At 50.4% G+C, this 26,915-nt stretch overlaps 1 protein-coding gene and 1 long non-coding RNA gene across 3 annotated transcripts in view; one reads left to right on the top strand and one right to left on the bottom strand.

Annotated features, from left to right (window-relative positions):
* Positions 1-26,915, top strand: part of NOS1 (nitric oxide synthase 1) — a 187,803-nt gene that overhangs the window by 9,832 nt on the left and 151,056 nt on the right. The window lies entirely within an intron of this gene.
* On the bottom strand, positions 16,682-17,476 carry LOC122470275. Its single transcript, XR_006293879.1, has 2 exons — positions 17,257-17,476; positions 16,682-17,035 (listed from the first exon to the last, which is right to left on the bottom strand). It is a non-coding gene; the product is annotated as an uncharacterized LOC122470275 (long non-coding RNA).

Genomic DNA, 26,915 nt, shown 5'->3' with positions numbered 1-26,915 from the left:
ATTCGCTTTGATATACAAGCGCTTTGGGTTACAAGCACGTTCCCAGAACGAATTCTGTTCGCAACCCAAGGTTTTATTGTATATTGAAATACCGTTGTCAAAAAGGTACGTTAAAGAAACAAATGTGATACGTGCTTCTCCATTGAATCATTAACAAGAGAAGCTGTGAGTCCAACAAAGACTATTATTCTGAAGTAGTGATGAGTGTAAGTATCTCGAGATGATCTGCAACGATCTAAGGTGACAGAAAATCCAATGATTTTCATTGGTGATAAAGTCACAGGTCTGGTAAGACCACTGTGGCTTTTTGTCTATGTTTGTAATGAAAGCAAGTGCTGAATTTCAGTTAGGGGACAGTAAAATTAGGATGGGATTCTTTTTCCCACCCAAGTTCATAGCCTCCCTGAATCGTGTCCATAGACCCCCTTGCTCCAAATCCAGCCGTGTTAACTGTCTGTGCCAATGCGTTTGGCTTTTGACCGCTGAGTTTGTTAAGCTGTGACTTACCTCTATTCAAATGTTCAAAATATTTTATCCAAGCCCATGCGCGTGGCTAAAAAATAATTAAGTAGGGGCGCCTGGGTGGCTCAGTCAGGTAAGCATCTGACTTCAGCTCAGGTCATGGGCTCATGGTTCGTGGGTTCAAGCCCCGCGTGGGGCTCTGTGCCGACACTTCAGACCTGGAGCCTGCTTCGGATTCTGTGTCTCCCTCTCTCTCTGCCCCTCCCTCACTTGCACTCTGTCTCTGTCTCTCAAAATAAATAAACATTAAAAGAAATAATTGAGTAAAAGAGAAAGCCTTACATTAAGAAGCAGATGTCCACCCCACCCCCTCCTACTGAATCTGCTTCCCAGGAGTGACTGTTCTTATGTTTCCTGGCTGTCCCCTCTGTGGTTAACTACAAATCTCTGAAAACTGTGCTTACGTTTGATATTTACTGGTTTGCAGACCTTAGACCTTATCCACTGACATTTCCCGCCCTGTCCTCCTAATATAGGTGTGCCATTATTTTTAGGTTCACACTAGTTGCTTCGGCAACTTTAAGAAATGCCTTCACCCTCTTACTTCTTATTCCACCAACTACAGGCAGTGTATCTTGACTCCACACTACTTCAGATGAGATGCTGGTGTTCTGCCTTCCTTTCGCTTCCCCTTTTCCCTGCATTGGCATCACTGATAACCCACTCTCTTTAACATTAGGTCCCGCAGGGATCTGGTTTGATTTCTCCTGTATCCCGGCACAGTACGTGGGACACAGTCGGGGGGCAGTAAGTCTGTGTCCTGTGCGCTGCCTCTCGGCTGTCTTATGTACCCCCTAACCTGGTTGCCTGCTTGGGCAATGAGCCCCCAGCCAACGCCATGACCAGGGACTGGAGCAGGACTAATGCTAGGCAAGCTTCTCCCTCCCGATTGGCCAAAGGACACCATTGCCCATAATTATGCACTACAGGAATCCTCTCCTGGTCTTGGGTCTGAATTTCCCGCTAGAGCTTCAAGGAAGCTTCTTCAGGGAGAATATTAATGACTGTCTGAATCATTAGCATCCCTCCTGCCAGCATCACTAGACTTTCAGCCAGGCAGAAAATGGCTCTGGGAAAGGAGACAGCAAGACCAAATTTCAGAAGGAAGAAACCTCTTCAGGATCGTTTCCAAGTATGACAACTTGCCTCCCACATCGTGTTCCTGTTCAAGAAGGGAATCCATTTCCTGTGAGAAAGACCTTTCTAGAGCCCGCTCTCTTCACTCAGGCCTCTCTAACATGCATCCAAGGCTTCCCAGTCTCTTGGGACAAAGTCCAAACTCAAACTCAGCCTGAGGCTGTGGACTCCAGCCAGCCCTCTCATTCCTTCAGCTTCACTACCTATGATCTGGCCAGACGGAGCCCCCCACAGTTCCCCAGGCCAGCACTTTCTCTTGCCTTTGCCTGTGCACATGTGGTTCCTTCTGCCTGGAAGGCCCTTGTCCCCACACAGCGACCCCTCCTGGGCCTTCCTGCCTCAGCTGAGATGTCACCTCTGCCAACAAGTTTGTCCGATCCTCCCCGGTCTTGTGCTCTCCCACAGCCCCTCTATGCATCCCTATCGTAACTCATATCCTACCGAATCAAGATTGCCTATTTGCTCGTTTGCCTCCCCCTCTAGAATATAAATCCCTTGAAGGTGGAATCCATATGTCATTTACTGTCAGGTCACAACAGTGCCTAGCACAGTGCCCGTAAGGTAGAAAGTGTCCACTGCATATGTTTGTGATAGGCTATGAGTGGATAGATGTTCTAACAGATGTGCAAATGGGTAGATGAATAGATAGATGGATGGAGGAATAGATGGACAGAGAGACGAATGTTTGGATGGATATCTGGATGGATGGATATCTGGATGGATGGATGGATGGATGGATGGATGGATGGATGGATGGATATATGGATGGATGGATGGATGGATGGATAGATGGATGGATATTTGGATGGATGGATGGATGGATGGATGGATGGATGGATATATGGATGGATGGATATTTGGATGGATGGATGGATGGATGGATGGATGGATGGATGGATATATGGATGGATGGATATTTGGATGGATGGATGGATGGATGGATGGATGGATGGATATATGGATGGATGGATATTTGGATGGATGGATGGATGGATGGATGGATGGATGGATATTTGGATGGATGGATGGATGGATGGATGGATATATGGATGGATGGATGGATGGATGGATGGATATATGGATGGATGGATATTTGGATGGATGGATGGATGGATGGATGGATATATGGATGGATGGATATTTGGATGGATGGATGGATGGATGGATGGATGGATGGATGGATGGATATATGGATGGATGGATATTTGGATGGATGGATGGATGGATGGATGGATGGATATATGGATGGATGGATATTTGGATGGATGGATGGATGGATGGATGGATGGATGGATGGATGGATATATGGATGGATGGATATTTGGATGGATGGATGGATGGATGGATATATGGATGGATGGATATTTGGATGGATGGATGGATGGATGGATGGATATATGGATGGATGGATATTTGGATGGATGGATGGATGGATGGATGGATGGATGGATGGATATTTAGATGGATGGATGGATGGATGGAAGGATGGATGGATGGATGGATGAATATATGGATGGATGGATATTTGGATGGATGGATGGATGGATGGATGGATGGATGGATGGATGGATATATGGATGGATGGATGGATGGATGGATGGATATATATTTGGATGGATGGATGGATGGATATATGGATGGATGGATATTTAGATGGATGGATGGATGGATGGAAGGATGGATAGATGGATGGATGAATATATGGATGGATGGATATTTGGATGGATGGATGGATGGATGGATGGATGGATGGATGGATATATGGATGGATGGATGGATGGATGGATGGATGGATGGATGGATATATGGATGGATGGATGGATGGATGGATGGATGGATGGATGGATATTTAGATGGATGGATGGATGGATGGATGGATGGATGGATGGATGGATATATGGTTAGATGGATGGATGGATGAATGGATATGCAAGTGAGTGAAAAGGTTAGTGGTTGGAATGGTAGACATTAGATGACCTTTTGGTCCCTGATAAAGGTGTATATAATAAGAAATGCCACAGGGAACAAACTTCACATTTCTGTCATCCTACACTCTGTCATTGATGGAGATATCAAAGCATGTGCCCTATTGAATGATCCTATTTCATGTATCCCTGAGTTTAAGTTCATGTTCCAACTTTCCCCAGCTCTGCCAGTAACACATGAGGGATATTTCATTCAAAAACATCTCTTGGGGCACGTGGGTGGCTCCGTCAACTGGGTGTCCAACTTCAGCTCAGGTCATGATTTCACAGTTCGTGAGTTCGAGCCCCGCGTCAGGCTCTGTGCTGACAGCTCAGAACCTGGACCTTGCTTCAGATTCTGTGTCTCCCTCTCTCTGCCCCTCCCCTGCTCATGCTCTGTCTCTCTCAAAAATAAACAAACAAAAAATTAAAAAAAAAAATCTCTCACCCTGGGATGCCTGTAAGCATCCAACTCTTGACATTGGCTCAGTTGGTGATCTCGCAGTTGTGGGATCAAGCCCCACATGGAGCTCCCCAGTGGGCATGGAACCTGCTTGGAATTCTCCAGTAGGAGAATAGGACATAGATGGAGAAAGAAGTGAGGGTGTCCCTGATAGGAGAAGGCACAAGAAAAAGGTAACACTCTCTCATGTGAAATAGGTGCTATTAGCTTCACTGTAGAAATGTAGAAAGTGAGGCACAGAGGGGTTCACAGAATAATTCAAGGTCACGTAGCTGATAAGTGGCAGAGTCAGAATTCTCCCTGCTTCCAGGACCCAGGCTTTTAACAACTGCATGGCCTCTGGCACGGCATGCCGCGAGCACGAGAGAGGGACCGAGAGTGGTCTAAGCCAGGTGCCAGCTACTTTCTGGAGAAGAGGTGGACGCTTCACTCAGGGCTGTGGATTCTCTGTGGACCTGAAGGGAGGTCGTTCACAGAATTGGAGAGGGGCTGTCCCATGGTCCCTGATACGTCAGTGGGAAACTCCGTGGGGTGAGGCTCGAGCTGAGATCTGACCAGGGGCAGGGCATGCACTTCCCGGCTAGGGTACCTTGCTCCATTTCCCAGAGGGAGCTCAGTGCCGATGATGGAGCCCAGCTTGGCATCAGAGAGGCCTGTGCCAGCCGTGGGGCAGGCAAGAGACCAAGGCCAGTGTCTATCCCCCAGTTTGAGCACCTGGAACCTCTGTTTCCTCAACTGGAAAGTGAGAGTGATAGGGTCTACTTTATCCAGTTGTTAGTACAGGGATGATGTTATGTCAGCTTGGCACATAGTAGGGCTTGGTAAACGGTGGGTCCCTTCTCCGGTCCCTTAGGCACAAGCAACCTGCTCAGACCATTTCCAGAGATGATCCCTTGGGAGACATAGAACCCCTTTGAGAATCTGATAACAGCCAGAAACTTTCTCGAAGGAAAAAAAAAATGTATCTGCACCTTGACTTGAGTATACCTTTTTAAGAGGCTTGCACACCAGTGCAGATGCAAGGTCAGACCTTCTGGTCTTAGGGCCAAGGTGTAAGTCATATAATTGCTCACATTAGCATTTTGGTGATTTTGGATTTTGGAAACCCAAGGGACCACAGATGATCCAGTTTGAAAGTCTCTCTATGGATAAGCAAGAAAATGCTCTAAAGGGTCTGTGAATTGATAAAAACAACCACCACCACCCTTGCTTGGACATTTTCCGTGTTCTGAGCATTGCACATAGCCTCTGATATGTATTAGCATTTCTTTTTTTTAAGTTTATTTATTTTGAGAGAGAGAGAGAGAGAGAGAGAGAGAGAGAGAGAGAGAGAAAATGAATCCTAAGCCGGCTCTGGGAGCACAGAGCTCGGAGCCCCATGCAGGGCTTGATCTCATGGCTCTGAGATCATGACGTGAGCCGAACGCAGGAGTCGGGACACTTAACTGACCCAGCCACCCAGGGGCCCTGCATTAGCATTTTCTAAACAAACAAAGCCATCTCAGCTATGACCCCCATTTTCCGGACGAAGACACTGAGGCTCAAAGATGTGGTGTGACTCACCGGGGATCATTCAGGAAGTGGCAGAGCCAGGATTTGAATCTGAGTCCGTTTACTTCTGATAGTTGTGTCCCTAACGAGAGAGGATTAACGTGACTGAAGGCCACGTGTGGCTCATAAAGATCAATGTAGTGGGACAGTGCCCTTGTAGGACCCGAGCTCACGGGGCTAGGTCGGAAGCAGAGTGAATGCGGTGCGAACCCCCACTCCTCTAGTAAGACCTCAGGGGTGGCCAAAATGAGCCTCCCTGAAGTGGGCTGTGCTCCCTGCCTCGGGACAGGCTGTGTGGACCGCACACTGACCTGAGGCTCCCTCAGCCCATTGCTGCCAAAGCTCTCGGAGGTTCCCAGGCCGGCAATACATGGCCTGCTCTTTTAGCAGGGGCAGAGAACAGCGGACAACATTTTGGTGACAGCACAAGGACACCCTTGAGTCATTCCTCGAATTCTGAGACTGGCTGGTAACAGGAGAAAGAAAGCCATCGGAAATCGGTCGTCCAGGGTCCTCGTCTCCTGGGAGGGATGCGGGAGTGGCTTTTTCTCCCCCGTGACTTTGACGGGCCGAGAGGCGCCGGCTGACAGCCTGATGGCGGTGTCCTCCCACACGCAAGGCTGAAAGACACACCCAAGTGGGCGGCTTCAGCCCCTGAATGGGCTCAGCCACCCTCCACGGCGGCTGCAACTGAACGACCAGATCGTGTCAGTTAGAGCCGTGGCCGGTGGACGCGTTGGCTCCCTCTGTCACCTCCGCCCACGAGATGTGGGAGATGCATCACAGCAGAAAGGAAGAAAGAGGCTGCCTGGAGGAAAGAGGCTGTTCCAAGTCTCAGCCTTGTCAGGGCTGGACGTGCTGGGGGCCACCAAGCATATTATGGACACTTCTGGGTGCCATGGCCCCACTTTTGAAATGTGAGGGGCCGTATCTCTTTTGGGATTGGGGCTGCGGGCTATTGACCGTCTTGAAGAAGAGATATACTAGTTTGCTACGACCGCCACGGATTGGGAGGCATAAACCACATAATTCTACCATCTCACAGTTCCGGAGGCTGGAAGTCCAAGATCAAGGTGCTGGCAAGGGGCCGTCCTTCCAAGGGCTGTGGGAAAGAATCTGCCCCCCACCCCTTTCCTGGTTCTGGTGGCCTCGGGTGTCCCTGGACTTAGAAGCGGCTAAGGCCCTAACTCTCCTGTGCATCATCTTTCTCTGTGTGTGTCTCGCTCTTCGTATGTGCTCTGTTTTAAGGACACCAGTCATATCGCACTGACCCCCACACCCCGGTCGGACCTCTTAACTAATTCCATCTGCAATGATTTTATTTCCAAACAAAGTCACGTTATCAGTTGCAGGGGTGAGGACTTCAGTGCCTGAATCAGAGGCCGGCGGGGAGCACGATTCAGCCCACGAGACGGGACTGCATCGCAACTTAGCAAGAATGGTTTGACAGTAGTGATCCCTTCTGTAAGTGGTCAACGGAGAAGAGGAGGAGGAGGAAGAGGGCACGTGGTTACGAATAAGTGTCCCAAACCCAAGTGTAAAGGACACACGCCTGTCACCAGAACTGGGTTGTGGTTCTTCCCGTCCCTACCTCTCCCCCGCCAGCTCCTCCTCCCCTCCCTCGTACTCTCCCTTGTCCAGATAAGTGAAGAGTACGGTGCCCGGGCATTTTGAGACTGATTCCCGTAGACGAAGGAAGACACCCCTACAGACAAGCGGATTGAGTGGCCAAGGACAGGCGGGCAAGCTGTTGGGGGTTTGGAAAAGAAACAGCGTGCAATGCATTTTGCCTTCTTAAGCGAGAGGATTCAGAAACTTCCCCCACCTTTGCGCTCTCATACTTTAGAATCCCTAGCGGGTCAGCTCATAAACTTGAGCGTAAATCTGACCCACCCGAGGACCAGGCTAAAAAAAAAAAAAAAAGGAGATTCCCAGGCCCCACTTCCAGAGATTCTAACCAGGCCTGGCTCTACGAGTTGTGGGGCTCACAAATTAATGAGCATTTCAAGATGGCGGCAGAGAATCTCAGCAGAAGCCTGGGGGCCCTTCTGAGTGTGAGGTTCTGTGTGGCTGTCCAGGTTGCTTGGTCAGGAGTCTGACTCAGAAAGGCTGGGGTGGGGCCCTGGAACCTGCATTTTACCAGGTCCTCGTGTGATTGTGGTGCCAGTGGCTGCAGACCATCCTCAGAGACACCTGGCCCAGAGCGGGAGCCACAGGAGATTCTGGACATGCAGATCTGGGCCGCAGCTGCCTGACTGTCCCACTCCTCACCAATCTCTTAAAGATGGTCTGGAAAGATGTCAGAGCAACTTTCAGAGTCCTGAAGGGCTGCCTTGTGGAAGAAGGTCCCTGCTCCCACACTCCCTGGCAGCAGTTGGAGAAGAGGTAACCTCTAGGGCTTGGCCCCCCCTGCCTGTCCCACCTCTGGAGAGGACTTTGGCAGAGTCCAAAGGACAAATGTTTGGGTCCTGGGCTCTCAGCCCCTCGTGACTCTCAGCCCCGACCCAGTTTGTCGGTGGCTTTGGCCGAGCCTCACCCCCAAAGGGATGTTCGGGAGTCTGGGCTTGACTGTGCAATGTAGCTAACTTCCTTGGGCTAGACAGAAGGCAACAGCTGGAACCCCCCACGAAGTCAGGGCGAGCAGCGTTTCAGTGGCAGGTGGCCTCCCCAGCACCATGTTTAAGGCACCCACGCCGGAGAGCTCCAAAGACAATGCTCCCTGGGATTTCAAGAGAAGCAGTGCCTGAGACAGGGTCTGACATTGCCTTTGCCTCCTCTCGCTAAGCCTGGGACTGGGGTCAGCTCTACCCCAGCGCCCGGCATGTTGAGGGGGTGAATAATCGGTTCACATGCATCACGAAAGAATAAAGAAAAAGTAAAGGCAGACGCTCATGTGATCTTAACCTTCCAGTGCTAAAAGTAGCCAGCGTGTCCTCACCTCGTACCAAAAGATGAGGGGCTTTTCTCAGGTCTATGACCTCTGGGATCCTGCAGTCCAGTCGGTGATTTTAGATTCTGTAGGAAAATACTACGTTCTGTAGAATGAGGCAGTGTCATCAGTACTGAGGGGTCAGGAAGGGAGAGGGGGGACCCATCGTCGGGGGGGGGGTGGGGGGGATCGTCAGTGGGGGGTGGGGAGGAGTGGGTTCCTGCAGAAGGTGGGGGTCGATTTGGGTACCTCCAGCCACAACCCACTACAGTAGTGAATCTATGGGGTTCAGTATCCAGTTGGATGCTTTTCATTCCCATTCCTATCTTTACCTCTTGCTGAGGGTTAAACAGAGTCCCCCAAAAAAGATATATCCAAGTCGTAGCTCCCCATACCTGTGAATGGGACCTTATTTGGAAATAGGGTCTTCGCCAATGTGATCACGTTAAGGACTTCTTGATGAGGTCACCCTGGCTTTAGGGTGGGCCCAAGTCTAATGATGGGGGTCCTTAGTGGAGGAAGGAAGCCAGGGAATACCAAGGATCACCAGCAACACGAGAGGCTGAGAGTACCTAGGACCACCCCTCCCCCTTTCCCATACAATTGTTGCAACTTCCTGTGACTCTGGAATTATTTCAAAACAAAAAGTTTGTTAAAAGAAAAAAATAAGAAAATAAATGTGATCTGCAAGAAAGAAGAAGAAACTGAGAGGCGGGGAACGAATTGTCCTCTAGAAGCTTCAGAGGACATGTGGCCCTGCAGGTACCTTGACTAAGGATTTCCGGCTTCCAGAGCTATAGGACAATAAGTGGCTGTTATTTTAAGCCTTGTTACAGCAGCGGCAGGAAACCAGCACAGGTGTAACAGACACAGGCCTGCCTGGCTGGATTTGACACATAGTAAGTGCTCAATAAATACGTGTTGGTTTCAGGGGGTTGCTTTTCCTTACACAGACTTTTTTTTTAATGTTTTTAATATTTATTTTGTGTGAGAGAGAGAGAGAGCACCAACGTGTGCAAGCAGGGGAGGGGCAGAGAGAGAGGGAGACAGAATCCGAAGCAGACTCCAGGCTCCCACCTGTCAGCACAGAACCTGACACGGGGCTCCAACCTACGAACCGTGAGATGGCGACCTGAGCCGAAGTCTGACGCTTAACCGACAGAGCCATCTGGGTGCCCCCTCCTTACACAGACTTTTAAACTTTCTACCATGGATCTGAAGGTCAGCGTAACTCAGACATTCCTCAGGGATGTAGAGCACAAGACTGCATTTGAAAAAGGGGGGTTGTTGTTATATTTGAAAGGCACCTTATCGAATGAGTGGTTGCCCAAAATGTGGTCCACCTGAGAGTCGGTTAGAAATATAGCATCTCGTGATTAGAGTCAACAGGACTGTATTATAAACTTCAAAGTTGCTAAGAGACAAGATCTTGATTGTTCCCACCACAAAAAAGAGATAATAATTATGTGACGTCATAGAGGTGTTGACTAATCGTCGGGCGATATATAAATGCGTCGCATCAATGCACTGCGTACCTTAAACTTACACAGTGTTGCATGTCAATTACAGTTCAATGGTCATAAATAAATAAGAAAGAACTGCAGAATTTCAGGCTCTGCCCCAGTTGTGCAGAATCAGAATCAATAGTTCAGCAAGACCCACCCCCCCCATGTGACCCATGTGTACATCAGAATTCAAGAAACCTCAGCCAGGGCACTTTTGCCCCACTCCCAATTCGTGTTTTTTGTCCTTTTTTTTTTTTTTTAACAGAAGTTACTTTAATTTTTAAGAAGCAGGGCAGATTTCTTATGTTATTAAAAATTGGTGGAAGCAAATCTCATAATAGAGTTGAAAGACAAAACGTATTAAAAATCCCAGTTTACGGTGGCTTTTTCAAAAATACTTTTTTAAAAAGTTAGGTATAACTTATACCATTTCTGGAAATAAAGATCCATCACCCCTAGAATCTAGAGTCCAGATAAATATACATCAACTGTGTGACATGGGCGGAGTGCAGGGGCCAGAAGCTCTGAGAGGTGGGAGCCTACCTGGGGTAGATCTCTTGCGGACCCCAGGCAGGGGCCCCTGAGGACTCTCCTGCGTGGCTGCTGGGGCCTGGAGCCAGAGTCCCAGAGGGCCAGCTGCACTGGGCGACTGGGCAGCCGCTGGTCCCCACTGCCCACTGGATGCCCACAGAGCGAGGCAAGGTGATAGGGGCTGGGTTCACCACCAGACTCCTCAAGCGGCCGCGGTAGGCTGGAGATCAAGGGCGCACCTGCGTGAGAGGCCCAGCCCGTGTGTCTGTGGGCTCGGGCAGGTCCCTGAGGTGTAGACGCGCTACGGCATCCACTGAGGCTGCCGGCGCGGGGCCCGGGGTGTGGATGCCCTGTGTATCCACCTCTAGCTGGAGCACGTTCCCACCCTCGGTCACTGCCAGGCAGGGCCACTGCCTGTCACACAGGGCATGTCACCCACGTGAGGAGCGGGCGCACCATGATCTTCCCGCAGCAAGACGCGCTTCTCTGACACCTGCAGCTGCAGGCAGGAGGGGGTGGGTGGCCCCCGGCCCCGGCCCAGACGTAAGGTGAGGCCAGTGGCCGTCTGAGGCCACACCTCCAGCTCAGGCGTGCATCGCAGAGCGGCCCCCAGGGTGTCTAGAATGACAACTCCCCCCTGCCTGCGAAGAACAGGCCCTTCTCCAGGGGGCCTGAGAAGCATGGTGTGACCCCCACCACCCACGTGAGGGTGCCCAGGGGCCACCTGTCCAGCCTCAGTCTCCTCGCACAGCCACTGATCCCAGAATCGCCCATGGTCGCCGGGATCCTGGCGCTGAAGCCGCCGACAGGGAGGCCCCCCACAAAGAGACTCTGGGCCCAGGGGCTCCCTGTCCCCTGGTGCTGCTGGCCAGGCCCCTCCTGGCCCTGGGCCCAGACCCCGTCTGTCCCCAGCTGGATCCCATCACAAGGGCACCATGTGCCACCGACCAGCCCACGATGGCAGCTGGGCCTTCTGAGTGACACAGGGTCTGTGGTCCAGGAGGAGACCCAGGTGGCCATGAGGGTGCCCCACTCCCATTTTTTCTTAAGTGGGCCCGTGCCTCTCAACAATCTTTTTCTATTTCTGGAGCCCCTAACGCTTCATCTATAAAATGGGACCAAGACTGCTGAACTCATTGGGCTGTTCTGAAGACTGAAGATCAAATGGAACAAGTCCTGGATTGGACATGCTGTCCCCTGCCTGGTCCTCCCCTGTCCCTCTTGTGGACATCATTCTCCCAGCATCTGCAAAAAAACAAAAACAAAAACAAAAAAACACTGGCTTTTTCTCCCTTCCAGGGCAGTTCTTGAGGGAGGTCCTTCCATGCAGGCACAGAAGAAATCAGTGTCCGTGCGATGGGGTCCAGCCTCACGGCCAGGGCAACCTTGGCCGCCAGTCGTGGCTTTCTCCCCCCTCCTCTGCCACTGCTGCTATATGTCCCCATGGCTGAGATTAGTCCCTGGGGCTGAGTCAGGTGATCCCAAACCCCAGATCAGGGCTGCAGCTTGATAACAAGGGCCAGACTTTTCTTCCAATGAGAATCCCGGCAGCTTTCATGGGACGGATCTGAAGGTTGAGTCCGCAGAGGGAGGGAGAGAGAGGGGAAAGTGCTCCAGGTGGAGGAAGCAGCATGTGCAAAGTCCCTGGGGTGAGGAAGAGGGAGGGGCAACCAACCACAGAACTGAAGGCAGCCAGGTGTGGCTGGAACGTGGAGCTGGGGTGGTGAGTGATCAAGAGAGGTGAGCCTGGGACACAGGCAGGTCTGGGTCAAGGAAGGGCTGCCAGACAGCTTATGGAACTTGGGTAGTGGGGAGTCAAGGAAGAAGGCAGATAAATTCAGATGGACACCCAGCTGGATGGGCATGAAGGGAAGGCAAGAGACCTACAGTTAGCAGGTGTTCACAGCAATCCTGGTGAGAGAGGGTGGGAACCTAAGGCTTTCTAATATGGCTAAGGAATTGAGGATGCAAATGGTGCCTGTCTCACCTCTGAACTCCCAAACTTGACCTATTCAGATGGCACGAGCTAGAGAGTATCCCCAGCGGAGGTCAGGCACATCTTGGTTCAGATCCTGCTCATGGAGGAACTTGCTGTGTGGCCTCAGGCAACATGCTCCAGCTCTCTGAGCCTTGGTTTTCTCAACCATAAAATAAAGCTAATTACCTATCTCACAGGAGACATCTACTCTACTACTGTGTGAGGATTAAATGAGAAAATGCACATAAAGAATGGTGCCCAACGGAGTCGCTGTAATTATTTCATTTATCACTTGTTAACTCTCCAGTGTACCAACACCTATTTTGTGCCACGTTCTGGGGACCCAGTGAACAAGACACTGTCCCTACTCTCAAGGATATCACAGGCTAGCTTGGGAGGCAGGCATGTATATAAAAGGGAGAGGAGAGTTAATCATGCCTACTGTACCTCGCAGGTATGGGCCATGGATGGCCAGGGGAATGTTTGAGAGAGAAGCTTCGAGTGTAGACAGGCAATGAGAACAGCCCCTGGGATCCCCAGTGCCAGCTGCCAGCCCGGGAAATCAGAGCAGGGGAACATGATCAGGCCTGGAAATCTCTCACTGGCGTGGACTGACCAAGGGATGGTGTGTGTGTGTGTGTGTGTGTGTGTGTGTGTTAGGGTGGGCAAGGTTGCCTACATAGCCCAGATCACGAGGCTCGTGGTGCAGGGTTTGTGACAGCCACTGGATCACGGGATCCGTGGAAGAGATGCCACCTGAGATGAGAAAGGCATCCCGAGCCTCGCCTGGCCCTGGGCTGTCTGGAGAAAGGGCAAGGGTGAAAATAACCCTGGACTGTCAGAAGCTACAGGCTGGAACAGCCTTCAGGATGGCACCTGACAGGACCTATTAACCTGAGAACTCAGCCTGCCTCTGACCTTGCCATGTCTAGAGCAGCTGCGGCCAAGGGGCACGTTGTTTATAATAGTAAAAAAACTGGAAACAGCCTAAGTGCCCATTAGGAGGGGAGTGAATAAGTACAATGTGGTTTCTTTAACGGACACAGCAATTTAAGAAGAAAGAGGTAGATCTGTGAGCCTTCATGTAACGAGATCTCACACATCCTGTAGAGGAAGAAAAGAAAGTTGTTACAGGGCAAAGCGTAAAAAGGGATAATATTCATGTCTATTTCAACATCTGTACATATACAAAATAACACTGTATGTTTTACTGATACCTGCATTTGTATGTATCCATGGAAAGCAAGGTTGGAAACATACACGAGTAATTCACAGCACAGAGTGCCTCTGGGAAGCAGTTAACCTTAGAGGATATTTGATACTTAGAACAGATCAATTTTTAACACTCCTCTGGATGACAAGACTACTTGCAATAACAATTCTATAATAAAAATTATTATTCTCATGGTTTGGTCTTTGCTTTTAAAGAATGAATTTCAATGTTAAAGATGATCATGAATGAGTGAAACATCTGTGCCTTACAAAACAGAGAACAAAAAATATTATACCTAGCGATTTGTTCTCCATTTCACTCAAGTTTTAAACACAGATAAGTTTTAAATGCCACTCCAGGTAGTGACAAAGAGTGACTGGAATACTTTGTTTCTGTTGTTTCTCCGTGTCTATAATCACTGTTTATTTTGAACCTACTGCTTAAATGTAGGAATATATATTATCCCAGAGGTTGGAGACACAAACCGAGCCCAAAGGTGACTTTGAACAATTCCAAACTGTTAGGAACTTTTGAAATGTAGCTGAGTCTACCTGTGTCGGGATCCAGTGTATAACCAGGGGGTTCTCTGAATTAGCTTCCAGGTATAATACCATCTTCACTAAAAGTAATAAAAATGGGCTGATTTGAAACTTATTCTCAAAACTTAACAGTAATGCAGCAGTGGTTTACAACTTAGACAAACAAAATACTTTCTCAGGGAGGAGTATTTATTTCATCACTGACTTTGGTTAAAAGAGACACTGCTCAGTGATAATAAAAAGCAGACTGACTTCAGTCGGTTTTATTATTGCTGCAAACTTTTCTACAGACCGCTCATTGTTGCCTGCTTTCAGGGCGGGCCACCCCCCTCAGCCCCGCCCTTGGGACCTCATTGCTAGGAAAAGCTAGGGTCTAGGCTAGGGGGTCAAAGGGGACTTTGGCTTTACCTGTCATTTTCTCATTTTTTCCAGCATAGTTGGCTAAGAGTCTGACTCCAAAGTCAGACTTCCGAGGTTCAAATCGCGGCCCCATGAGTGTGTGACCCTGCGCTAGTTACTTAATCTCTTCTGGCCTTGCTTTCCTTATCTGTAACATGGGGCTAATGATGCCTTTGTCAAAGAGCGTTTGTGCCGATGACGTGCGATACTTTGTTTAAAATGCAGAGAAACATCTGGCATACGGTAGGTGCTCAATAATGTCAGCCACGTTTTTAGGGGGACAATGTATTCATATATTAAGCACGTTGTTTTTAAAAATACATGCCTAAATAAATAAATTTAAAAAAATAAAAATATATGCCTAAACATACTCCTACCTTTCAATCCAGGCAATCGCATTCCTTGGTCTTTACTCAAAGGAGTGGAAATCTTTTGTCCACACAAAACCCTGCAGACAGATGTTTGCAGCAGCCTTGCTTATAATTACGAAGATTTGGAAGCAACCAAAATACCCTTCAGTAGGTGAGTAGATAAAGTGTGGCCCACCCACGCAATGCAATGTTATTTAGAGAAATGAGCTAGCAAGCCATGAAAAAGGTGAAGGAACATTAAATGTCTATCACTAAGTGAAGGAGGCCAATCTGAAAAGGCTACATTCTGTATGATTCCAACTATAGGACATTCTGGAAAGGGCAACACTAGGGGGAAGAAAAAAATCAGTGGTTGCCAGGAGGTACTGGAGAGGGAGGGATATATAGGCAGAGCAAGGGGATTTCTAGAGCAGGGAAAGTATTCTATCTGATACTGTGATGGTGGATACATGTCATTATACATTTGTCCAAACCCATAGAATGCGCACCACCAAGAGTGAACTTGAATGTAAACTATGGACTCTGGGTGATAACCATGTATCAACACAGCTTCACCAATAGTAACAAACCTCCCACCCTGTGCAGGATGTTGACTGTGGGGGAGGTTTGGGAGGGTGGGCAGAAGGATATAGGAACTCTGTGTACTTTCCGTTCAATTTTGCTGCGAACCTAAAACCGCCCTAAAAATTAAAATTTATTTTTTTAAAAAGCATATGCCTAGGGGCGCCTGGGTGGCTCAGTCAGTTAAGTGTCCAACTTCGGCTCAGATCTTGATTTTGCGGTCCATTGGTTCGAGCCCCATGTGGGGCTCTGTGCTGACAGCTCAGAGCCTGGAGCCTGCTTCGGATTCTGCGTCTTCCTCTCTCTCTGCACCCCTCCCCCCCCCCCCCCCCCCCACCGCTTGCGCCTTGTCTCTGTCTCTCCCCAAAAATAAACATTTAAAAAAATTTTTTTTAAGCATATGTCTAGAAAAAGGCTAGCATGCCAAAATGTTAATCAGGGTTAATGCAGGGTAGTAGAAATATGTGAAGTGGTTATTTTATTATGTGTGGTTCTTACAAAGTATGACACCTCCCTCCATCTCGAGGCTGGAAGGCAGGAAGGTAGTCTCCTGGGGCCTCAGCTGCTGAATCAGAGCCCTGCCCTCAGCACACCCTTCAGCTTTGGGTCTGAGGCTTCGAGATCTATTCAGGACAGCTATGACCTGGCCTATGGAACTCTCTGGCATGACCCAGGAGGCACCTTCTCTCTCTGGGTAGATTTCCTTTGTCTGGAGTGGACTCAGGGAGAACCCAAGCTGCTGAGGAGGTAGGAGGGCCTTGGGCCAGGCTGGCAAAGAAAATGGGGGCTGCTTCAAGGTTTAGAAGGATTCTTAGGGTGGAGAAATAGGGCAGGGGACTGGGCAGGAGCCTGCCTGGACACCAGACCTGGTGCTTGTCCATACACCTGTCCACTCACCTTTCTATCTCTTTGGCCTGTCCATCTGTCCTTCCATCCATCCATCCATCCATCCATCCATCTGCCTATCTGCCTGTCTGCCAGTCCCTGCTCTCATGCATCCATTTAATTCGTTCATTTGGTCCACAAATATTTATTGAGCACCTACTATGTGCCAGGAACTAGGCTAGGCCTGGGACGTTGCTGTGTGTGAACTGGGCGGACACAGTCCCTGCCCTCCTAGGGCTAACACTCTAGTGTGGGACACAGCAAGAACAAGTAAGCAAACAGATAAGTATATAATCACAAGTCGGGCAAAGACTCAGGGGGAGACGACCAGGCTGCTGCCTGTCTCCTTCCGGCTGGCCCTCCATCCGCGAACGCTGGTACCTCTCCTGACGTTGCTCGCTCTGTCCTGCTAACGAGGGGGTCTGCGCCGCCGAACTTGCCTTCCCTCTTGCCCCAACTCGCCCATTTGTGAGCATTTCTGGGGCACCTGTTAAAGATACAGATTTCTGGAGACACCCACGCGGGTGCCCTGAGTGTTTTAACAAGCTCCCTGTTGTGAAAGGCTGCTGTGCACGGCCCCGGGAGGGAGGGGGGAGCCTGGAGCTCCACCTTCTCCGCCTCCCTTCAGCTGCAGCCCTGTCATCTCAGGTACAGTCCCAGGATCATGGGGACATCTGGGTCCAGGTCACAGGGCCCCAGAGGACTCACCTGGGCTGGTTCTCACGGCCTGGGGCCCTGCGAGGGAGGGCTTGCCGGGGCCGGGGGGCAGACCTGCTCAGTGCCAGGCTGCCAGGAGCTCGAGGAGGCCAGGCCTCTGGGAAAGCAAGGAGAAAGGCGCCCACGGGATCTACCCGCCCAGCTCCAAAGCAGAAGGAGGAGGAAGAGGAGGAGCCTTGAAGGGTCTCCCCAGGTAGGAGGCCTAGGCAGGGAGGAGCACAGCCCTTCTGCCTGGTGGGGAGGGGCCTCTTCTGCCAAGACTTGGTAAAGAGCCCTCAGTGAGGCCCAGCCCAAGTACCGCCCACCTGACCATCCTGGGCAGGGTCTGAATTTGGTTAGGGAAATTGTCCCGCTGAAGGCACTGGAAGGGTCAGGGCAAGTTTGCCCCGGGGAAGAGGGGAATTAGTAAGGCGTTCCTAGGGGTGGCAACAGGGGTGGCCAACAGAGCCAAGAACGGGACTTTTCAGCATTCGAGAGAGATCCACACCATCCCCATTTCCTGAAGCTCCCGGTATACAGGAAAAGGAGGAAATTTCTAAACAGAGTGTTAAAAACTTGCTGCTGTATTTTAAATGCTTGCAATGAGCTAATGGGGCCGCATTTAACACCCAGCCCACAACAGGGCAATACAAGTGTGCTGGTCCTAGGAAAATGAAGGGACTTGTTTTAAATATTGATTCATGGCGCGCACGGCAGGTGCCACAGCCTGGGGCCGGCCAGAAGTTAAAAGCTGTCCGATGAACGTCCCTGCTTGGGACCCTATCACTGCATCTTGGTGACTGTGTGAGCGACCCCACAGTCATTCGGTTCAGAGATTCAGAGATAACGGGTACCTGCCTTTGAAGTTCCTGCTCCGGGCAGAAGGAGGCCTGCGGGCACTAGGGAGACATGTAGGACTTCAGTGAGGGGACCTGGGGGGTGTGGTTGTGTTGCAGGGTCACAGAGCACAACGGCCAAGGAAGAATTCTGGACACGTATGGTGCCACTCAGTAAGTTTATTTGAGTAGCACAGAGACAGGACCCGTGGGCAGAAAGGGCTTGCCCTCTTGCTGTACGAAGCCGGTGATAAGACGATTAGTGTTCGAGGGGAAGGGGACGTGCGGGGAACAGCAGATCATCAGTGTCCTCTTCGAAATTCTACTCGTAAAATTACTTTTGCAAGCTTTCCCTGGTGCTTATCGTCCCGTTCGCTATGGACTGTCCTTCAGATGTGCAGGCAGCCATGAGACCCTTGGAGAACATAGCCGCCGGCACGAATCTGATCCTTGTCGGAACTGTGCAGGCTGAAGTTCAGCCTGCCGAGCTAAGGGTGAACGTTTTTCTGCTTCCGTCCCTCGTCAGTGGGACGAGGCAGGCCACCGTGGGAGCGTGAAGGAAGCATCTCACCCAACCCGGGAGAGCCAGGGGGACTTCCTAGAAGAGGCGGGTCTGACCCGGGACCTGGAAGATGAGCAAGCCTGAGCCATGTAAGGAAGGGCACAAAGGGGGCTCCCAGAGGAAGGAATAGCAGGGACTGGACAGAGGAGGCTGGAGCCCTTGGTAGGACTGCTGAGAACGGAGAGGTGCGTCGGCAGATACAGAGAAGGATGTCCTCTCGGGTGTATTCAGGAACTCGGCCTTTAATTCCCGAAGTCGGTCCAGCCAGACTTGCTTTGCTTATGGATATTGCCAATGCGGATTTTTGCGTATATTTGGGTTCTTTGCTGACACATCGGAAAATACAGAAAAGCAAAAACAGTTGGGGTGTTTGTCATGATTGGGCAATGCACGGGCAGCCTGTGGCTTTCTCTTTCCCACCCAAACCAGTAACGTGAAAATAATGGCTTCCGTTCCTGGAGAGCCCAGTGGGTGGGTGTCTGGCCTCAGGACTGTATAGACAAGAGATAGATAGAAAGATAGAGGAGTAAGTGATATATGATGTATATGTTAACTGTTAAAAACTTTAGCTATGATATATACTTATTAAATATATAAGGTATATTTCTTATCTGTTGCCACGTAAACTAGTCACCACAAACTTAATGGCTTAAAACAACACACAGCTATGGTCGCAGTTTCCATGGATCAGGAAGCTGGGTTTGGCCCAGCGGGTTCCTCTGCTTCATGATCTCTGATGAGACTGCAGTCAGGGTATCAGCCCGGAGTGAAGTCTCCTCCGAAGGCTCAGCTGAGGACAGCTCTATTTCCAAGCTCCCGTGCCAAGCGCTTAAGAACAACAACACGTTTGTGGGGTACCCACCCCCGTCCTCTCAGCATCATATCTATGCCTCTGGCACCCCTGACTGCTTCCTTGTCCCATCTCCTCCCTATCTCTGACGCAGGGCTGTTTCTGAACGTTCTGGGGGCTTCAGTTCCCAAGGGAGAGATCTGACCGCCTGGCTGGATTTTGAGGGCCAGCCTTCACCGTAAGACTCAGGCTTTCCCGGGATTGTGGTTGTTCCCACGTGAGTCCCTGACCACATGACATGGAAATAAACCCTTGCCGGGGCGCCTGGGCGGCTCAGTCGGTTAAGCGTCTGACTTCGGCTCAGGTCGTACATCTCACAGCTCGTGAGTTCGAGCCACACGCCAGGCCCTCTGCTGTCAGCTCGGAGGCTGCTTTCAGATCGTCTGTCTCCCTCTTTCTCCGCCCCTCCCCCACTAGCACGCGAGCGCACAAACCCTGACCTTGACCCTTGTTAGCGTGTGAATCTCCTCGAGGCCAGTCCGCCACACCCAAGGGGGAATGTAGTCTCATACACTCATTTATTCTCTCACTCATTCATTCACTCCACACTTTGTGTTCACACCTACTGTACGGGCAGGCACTGTGTTGCTCAAAAACTGTATCATTCCTCCCCTCCTAGAGTTAAGTATGGGTATAAATCAAGTACAGGTTTACAAAAACGGGAGTTATGTTCTGTATTAGAGGTGTGGGGGGCTGGCCTGGCTCTGCTTTGAGTAAGTCTAGAGAAATTAGCAACGAGTTGCCTCTCTTAGAAGGAGTAGAAGCTGAGCCAGAAGGGAAGCAGCGAGGAAGGGGCACTTCAGACACAGGGAACTGTATGTGCGAAAGCACCGAGGCACAAAATGGCAATGATGTATTTGAGGCAAGCTGGAAAGTCCATCGTGTGTAACATTTTGGCGAAAGGGGGTAACAGGAATGGGGAGTGGACAGAACAAAATTGGAAGAGAGAAAGAGAGACCTTTTTTTTTTTTTTTCCCAACGTTTATTTATTTTTGGGACAGAGAGAGACAGAGCATGAACGGGGGAGGGGCAGAGAGAGAGGGAGACACAGAATCGGAAGCAGGCTCCAGGCTCTGAGCCATCAGCCCAGAGCCCGACGCGGGGCTCGAACTCACGGACGGCAAGATCGTGACCTGGCTGAAGTCGGACGCTTAACCGACTGTGCCACCCAGGCGCCCCGAGAGACCTTTTTTAAAAAGGGTGGGATCCCATACAGTAAGATGTAGCATTATGGTCTCGCCATTCCATGGTCCTTCTGTCCTGACCCGAGAAGCCAGCTGTCACACGCAAACAGCTCTGAGGCGGGCACATTCTGTTCAGCCTGCAGTGCTATATCTTGTTGGGTTTGCTCTGGGGGTGAGTTGCCCGATTTAAAATTCAGGAGATTTTACATTAAAAGAACAAAGCTCAGGGTGCCTGGGTGGCTCAGTCGGTTGAGCATCTGACTTCAGCTCAGGTCACGATCTCGCGGTCCGTGAGTTCGAGCCCCGCGTCGGGCTCTGTGCTGACGGCTCGGAGCCTGGAGCCTGCTTCGGATTCTGTGTCTCCCTCTCTCTTTGCCCCTCCCCCGCTCATGCTCTGTCTGTCTCTCTCTCTGTCAAAAATAAATAAACATTTAAAAAATTTTTAGATCAGATCATCTGGCCACCCTGGAACTTCCACATTCCCACCTGGAACGATCAGCCGGAGCTGAGGGGCGGGCGTGTGTTCAGCATCCCCTGGGTGCAACAGGGCACCTAGGGTGGTCGCACGGAGGGTCCTAAGCTCTCCGCTACCCTTTCCAGCCCCGGCACCTAAAGGGCCTGATCTGGGCTGTTCTCCAGAGGCCAGGCTGGCTGAGTCGGCTTCAAGGCAGCTCTAATCTGCCCAGACAGAGGGAAGCAAGGGAAAGAGGGCAGGGAAATGGAGAGAGAAGAGCCAGCAAGCCCCTGCATGTCTTTCTGCCTCGTCCCAGGCGATTCTCAAAGTTCTTCTTCATCTGTGCCCCTCCTATCCCCCCCCCCCCCCCACGCCCTGTAATCTCGTACTCACAGCTAAGAATCCAGTGCCAGGAAGAGCGGAGTTCACCACTTCCCCTGAAGCAGGAGGAAAAAAGACACGGGTTACTGTGGGAAGAAACGGGCTCATATCCATGAAGTGGTGGGCACAGTACCTGGCACTTTGTTCGAGAAAAGACAAATGCGTCTGTGCATTAATATTTCTTCAATCGAGTTCTTTCTCGAAGTGTCTGTAGCAGACGCGGTCAGTGCCCTGCACCGATCCGTTACGATTTTTTCACCATATTTGTGCACACTGGCTCCCCGTGTGCGTTCACTCCCAACAGCCGGAACCCGCTTTGCCTGGGAGAGAAGCCGAGTATCTGGGAACTTGCACCCTCCTGGGGGTGGTCCCTGCCCGGTGATTGAGCGGGAGGGGTGTGGCCTCCTCACACCCTAAGGGGGACAACTCTGGGGTCTTGTCTACACTGTCTGCAGCACTTCCCTACAAGACCGAGCCTCCGGGGACTTTACTGGTAGCACACCCCTCTCTTGGTCACCTTCCCTCCCTGGTCCCACCTCCCTTTCTCCCCTGCCATTTCTCGTGGACACGTATCCCAATCAATCATTGCCATACAAATCCTCATCTCAGGGTCTGCTTCTGGGGAACCCAACCAAAGACGTGATCTCTTTTCATCTCAGCCTTCCAAATGCCCCTCCCTCCCAACCTGGTTCCGTCGCCTCCTTGCTCTCCCCACCTCCTCCCTGCTCTGCCTTCCCCTCCCGGCTGCCTTACCCGGGCACCTCCACCACCGACTTGGAAACAGATGGCATCATCTGGGCGAGAGAGCTCCCTTTGTGGTGATTTATGATCCTTGATTGGGCAGCCGTTATTTTTAGCTGCCTCTCTCCACCTTCTGCTGCCCTCCGCGATGGAGAAAATTCTGCCCTGGTTTGTGGGCATAAGAGGGTGTCTATGTCAGTGGTCTTCAACTGAAGACACTTTTGCCCCCCACACCCCTCCCCAGAGACATTTGGCAATGCTGGGAGACATTTTTGGCTCTCACACTCACAGCTGGGGCAGAAGGTGCTCCTTGTGTCTGGTGGGTAGACTGGGGACACGGGCAAATAACCTACAAGGCACAGGACAGCCCTCCCCCACTCAAAGAATCATCAGGTCCCAAATGTCAGTGGTGCTGAGGTTGAGAGCCCCTGGGCTATGTGTTTCTCTATTTCCTTTATTTTGTTGCAAGATGAGGATGTCATGTTCTCCTCCTGGAAATATAGAGGGGAAAAAACCAAGATGCTGTGTGGGCTGCTGTTTGGAGCTTGCAATGAGAAAAGGCCCAGAAGTGCTAACACCTGACACATGTTGGCATTGGCTCTATGCTAGAACTGTAGCAAGAGGCTTATGTCATTAGGTTCATCCTTTCTCACGGATGCCCTATGAGATGGGGACTCTTAATACTCCCCGTTTTGCAGGTTAAAAAATTGAGGCTCGGAGAGGTAGGGAGTGTGACTGTTGATGAGCACATTTGAGACGAGACTGTCCATGCCCTTAACCACTACACTAGATTTAGTCCACTGGCGAACAGCTTATAGAGTGCTTACTCCAAACAGGATACAGCTACGTCTGTTTATTGCGTAAGAGGCATCTGTGGTCCCAGCTTGAAAGCAGGCTGGGTGGGTACCCAGGAGAACTGACCGTCAGACGCAATTACCAAGGCTCTGGCCTCATGAGGGGATAAGGGCCTATCCCTACGGATGTTCCAAGTCGGACTGATGTGGGTCACTGATGGCCCTCCGAAGCCTCTCCTTGCGATGTATCAGTCAGCTTCTACTGTGTAACAATCCACCCCCAAATGCAAATGCTTATGATTTTAAGTCACTATTTAAGTTCCTAATTCCGCAAGTTGGCATTGTAGGCTGGGTCAGGTTGAGTGGTGCTTCCGGTTTCCAGGGGGCTCGTTCATTCATCGGTGGTCCGCTAACCAGATCAACTGGGGGCTGGCTGATCTGGAAAGCTTTAAGCTAGGATGGTTTGCCCCTACCCCAGCTAGCCTCTCAGCCTCCGGCAGGCGATTCTGAACTTGTCAATGTAGTGGTACAGGATACGGGGCACTAGGAAATGTCACTTCTGCTGTATTTCGTTGGTCAAGCAAGTTACACAACCAGTGCAAATTCAAGGGGCGGTGAGGTAAACTCCACCAACTTAGGAAGAGTCACAAAATGTTGCTGTCATTTTTTGTCATCTGCCATGGGGGCGTGTTCCTTCCAGGCCCAGGTCCGGTATTTATGTACAGTCTTCGCGGATGGTGGCACCAGCACTTAATCTGGCTCTGAGAAGTTGTCAGTTACTTAGCTATGTAGCCTTGGAAAGTTACTTAGCTTCTCTGGACCTCGGTTTTGGTTGGTTGTTCTTTTCAGTTCCATTACAGGTAAAATATACCCCTCCTGCCTGCCTCGTAGGTTGTCATCAAGCTCAAATAAGACAGTGGAGAAAGGAAGGCCTATTATTTCATAATCTGTCCTTGAGACAGAAGGAGGCCCGGCTGTTTACGCTGGGCACGTGCATCTCTCCCCCTGAGCTGAGTCTCCTGTAATTCATCAGTAGCCAAAGCTTGACAAGCCCCCAGTGGTTCTCCATCAATCCTCCTGTCTCTTTTCCCAGGGAAAACCCAAGTGGCTTGGCCAGAAAAATCTCAGGACCTTTTTTCCCTCAAGTTCGAATATTAAGCATGGACCAAGGGCCCCTTTGTTATTTGGTCTAAAAGCAAATTTTTGAGATCCGTGCTCTGAGCTCGTCTCAGTGAACCTCTCTCGCTGGCAAAGCCTCTCTCCCAATTGACAAACAACAAACACAGCCTGTGTGCTCTGGGACATCTCCTAGGTCCTGAGAGAGCACGAAAGAGCTGGGTCCTCCCAGATGGGGCCAGGTCTGTGGAAGAGGATCAGGCTGGCTCAGTGCACGGTGGCCCTCCTGCAAAGATCATAGCAAGCCTCCCACAAGCCTGGGGAAACTGAGGCCAGAGGCATTAAAAGAGGAGCTTGATTATCCATGCTGGGATCATGGGTCTTTGGACTATTTGGAGAAGAGGAGAGAGAATGAACATTGTCATTCAGTTATTACAACTGATTCATACTATTCAGGGCTGGCTTTGTGACAGTGTCCCCTCCCTGTCAAGGCTAGGGACCATTCCTGTCCCATTCGCTGTTGTAGCCCTAGGCACGGCACTGGGTCCTGTCTACGAGATGCGGAGAGGTGTGGAATGGTCTCATTTAATGCTCCAACAACCTATCCAAGTCCCCATTTTGCAGATGACAAAGCTGAGGCCCGGGGCAGGGAGAGGATTGAAGTCACGCAGCTGGGAGGTGGCAGAATCAAGATTCAGACCGGGTCTGTCTGGCTCCGAAGTTCATACTCTTCATGGCTGCACGGTGTCCCTACAACTCCGCGGGCTCCATAAGAGTCCAGGACTTTGGACAGGGTTCAGGAGGGTTACAGACGAGCACCTGCAAAGCAGAGAGATGACCCGGTGGGGCGGCGGGGGGTGGGGGTGGGGGGCGCTCTTCCTGGGGAGGGGGAGGCAAACCGCTGTTCTCTCTGGCCTCCTCCAGATCAAATGCACCCTGCCCCCGCTTCTGGTGCCAGCGTGTCATGTAGCAACAGGGACCAATTTGGACTTTTTGTACTGATTTCACACTTATTACATACTTACTCGTGGCAGGCACTGCTCAGAGCTTGGCAGAAGTCATAGCCACAAGAGCAAAGCCCGGCAGGTCCATCAGGCCTTGCAAACAGTCACAATTAGAAAAATAAGGGACCAAATGGACATTTAAGGTGCCTCCTCTTTTCCCACCCCGTATAACAAAAAATCCTGCTTTCTCCTGCGTGCACGGGAAGTAAGGTTTTAAAAAAGCATTATTGAGCATGGCTGTGTGCCAAACTCTGTGTGTTCCCCATGGTCGTTGATCATATTCTTACAGTGCCGCTACGTTTATTCTCCCACATAGAGGGATTCCATGAAAATAGGAGTCAAATGATGTCACTCCCTGTTCAAAACCTTCCGGTGACTTCCGAGAAGACTCAGAGTGAGGTCCAATGTCCTCACTGTGGTCCATAAAGCCCCCATTATCTCCAGGGTCTTTTCCTATCGCTCCCTTCTCACTGGCTCTGCTCAAACCACACTGCTGTTTCTTCAGCACACTGAGCATGCTTATACCTCAGGACCTTTGCACTGGCTGTTCCCTCCAGCTAGAAACCTATTCCCCCAAGTAGCCACATGTCTCATTCCCCCACTGACATCAGGTTTCTGATGAAATGATTCCTCACCAAAGAGGCCTTTGCTGACCACCCAGCATCCCCTCTCCCCACCATGTCCCTACCCTGTCCTATTTCTCTCCGGATCCCCATTATCCCCAGACACACCAGAACGTCAGATGTTAGCTTCATGAGTGCAGGTAGCTGAAGTGTCCACTCTGTGTCCCCGGGACCTAGCACAACACCTGGCACTTAGGAGGCGCTCAAAAAGCGTTTGCGGAATGAATGAACAAATGATGAGTGACCCTGTCAGATTAGAGTGAATGATCCTGCTTACAGATGAGGAACTTGAGACTGTGCGGTGAAGGGACCCCCCACCCTGTAAGAAGGCACCAGATGAGCAAGAGGACATAGGTCTATGACCTTCATAATATTCCGTCCTCCAATCTTCTATTGTTAGACTCTTACATCGTTTCCTCTCTCCAGTCAGTAACTTGATGACCCTCCTTATGCATTCACCTTTTGTCCTGTGTCTGTTCATTTTCTTAAGAGTTTCTTGGGGCGCCTGGGTGGTGCAGTCGGTTAAGCGTCCGACTTCAGCCAGGTCACGATCTCGCGGTCTGTGAGTTCGAGCCCCGCGTCAGGCTCTGGGCTGACGGCCCAGAGCCTGGAGCCTGTTTCCGATTCTGTGTCTCCCTCTCTCTCTGCCCCTCCCCCGTTCATGCTCTGTCTCTCTGTGTCCCAAAAATAAATAAACGTTGAAAAAAAAAAAATTAAAAAAAAAAAAAAGAGTTTCTTACCTTGTTTTCCCTGTTTCTGCCACTGTATTCTGGAGGCTTAGATTCCAATTATTATTATTATTATCATAAAATAGTTTCACAGACTAGATCTTGCTTCAGATAATTATTTGATATTTGCATTGTCAATAACCACCGGCAAAAAAATAGATCTATCTTTTCATTTTCCTGGTTTTATCACTCAGTATCAGTGCTTAAAAACCACCATCCTCTCCACCACATTCTTGGATTTTTTATCTTGATTTATTATTTGGTCAATTGGGGCTTATATCGGGGTACTTTTTTTTTTAAGGACACATAGGTGGCAAACTGTATAAGCCTGTGTGAGAATGTATTTCTGGTGCCTTCCCACATAAAGGCAATTTGAAGAGTGCAGAATTCTTGGATTA

The sequence above is a fragment of the Prionailurus bengalensis genome, chromosome D3, assembly GCF_016509475.1.
Source record: "Prionailurus bengalensis isolate Pbe53 chromosome D3, Fcat_Pben_1.1_paternal_pri, whole genome shotgun sequence".
Taxonomy (NCBI): domain Eukaryota; kingdom Metazoa; phylum Chordata; class Mammalia; order Carnivora; family Felidae; genus Prionailurus; species Prionailurus bengalensis.
The sequence above is the reverse complement of the archived record's forward strand: the minus strand, read 5'-3'. Positions and strand labels throughout refer to the sequence as shown.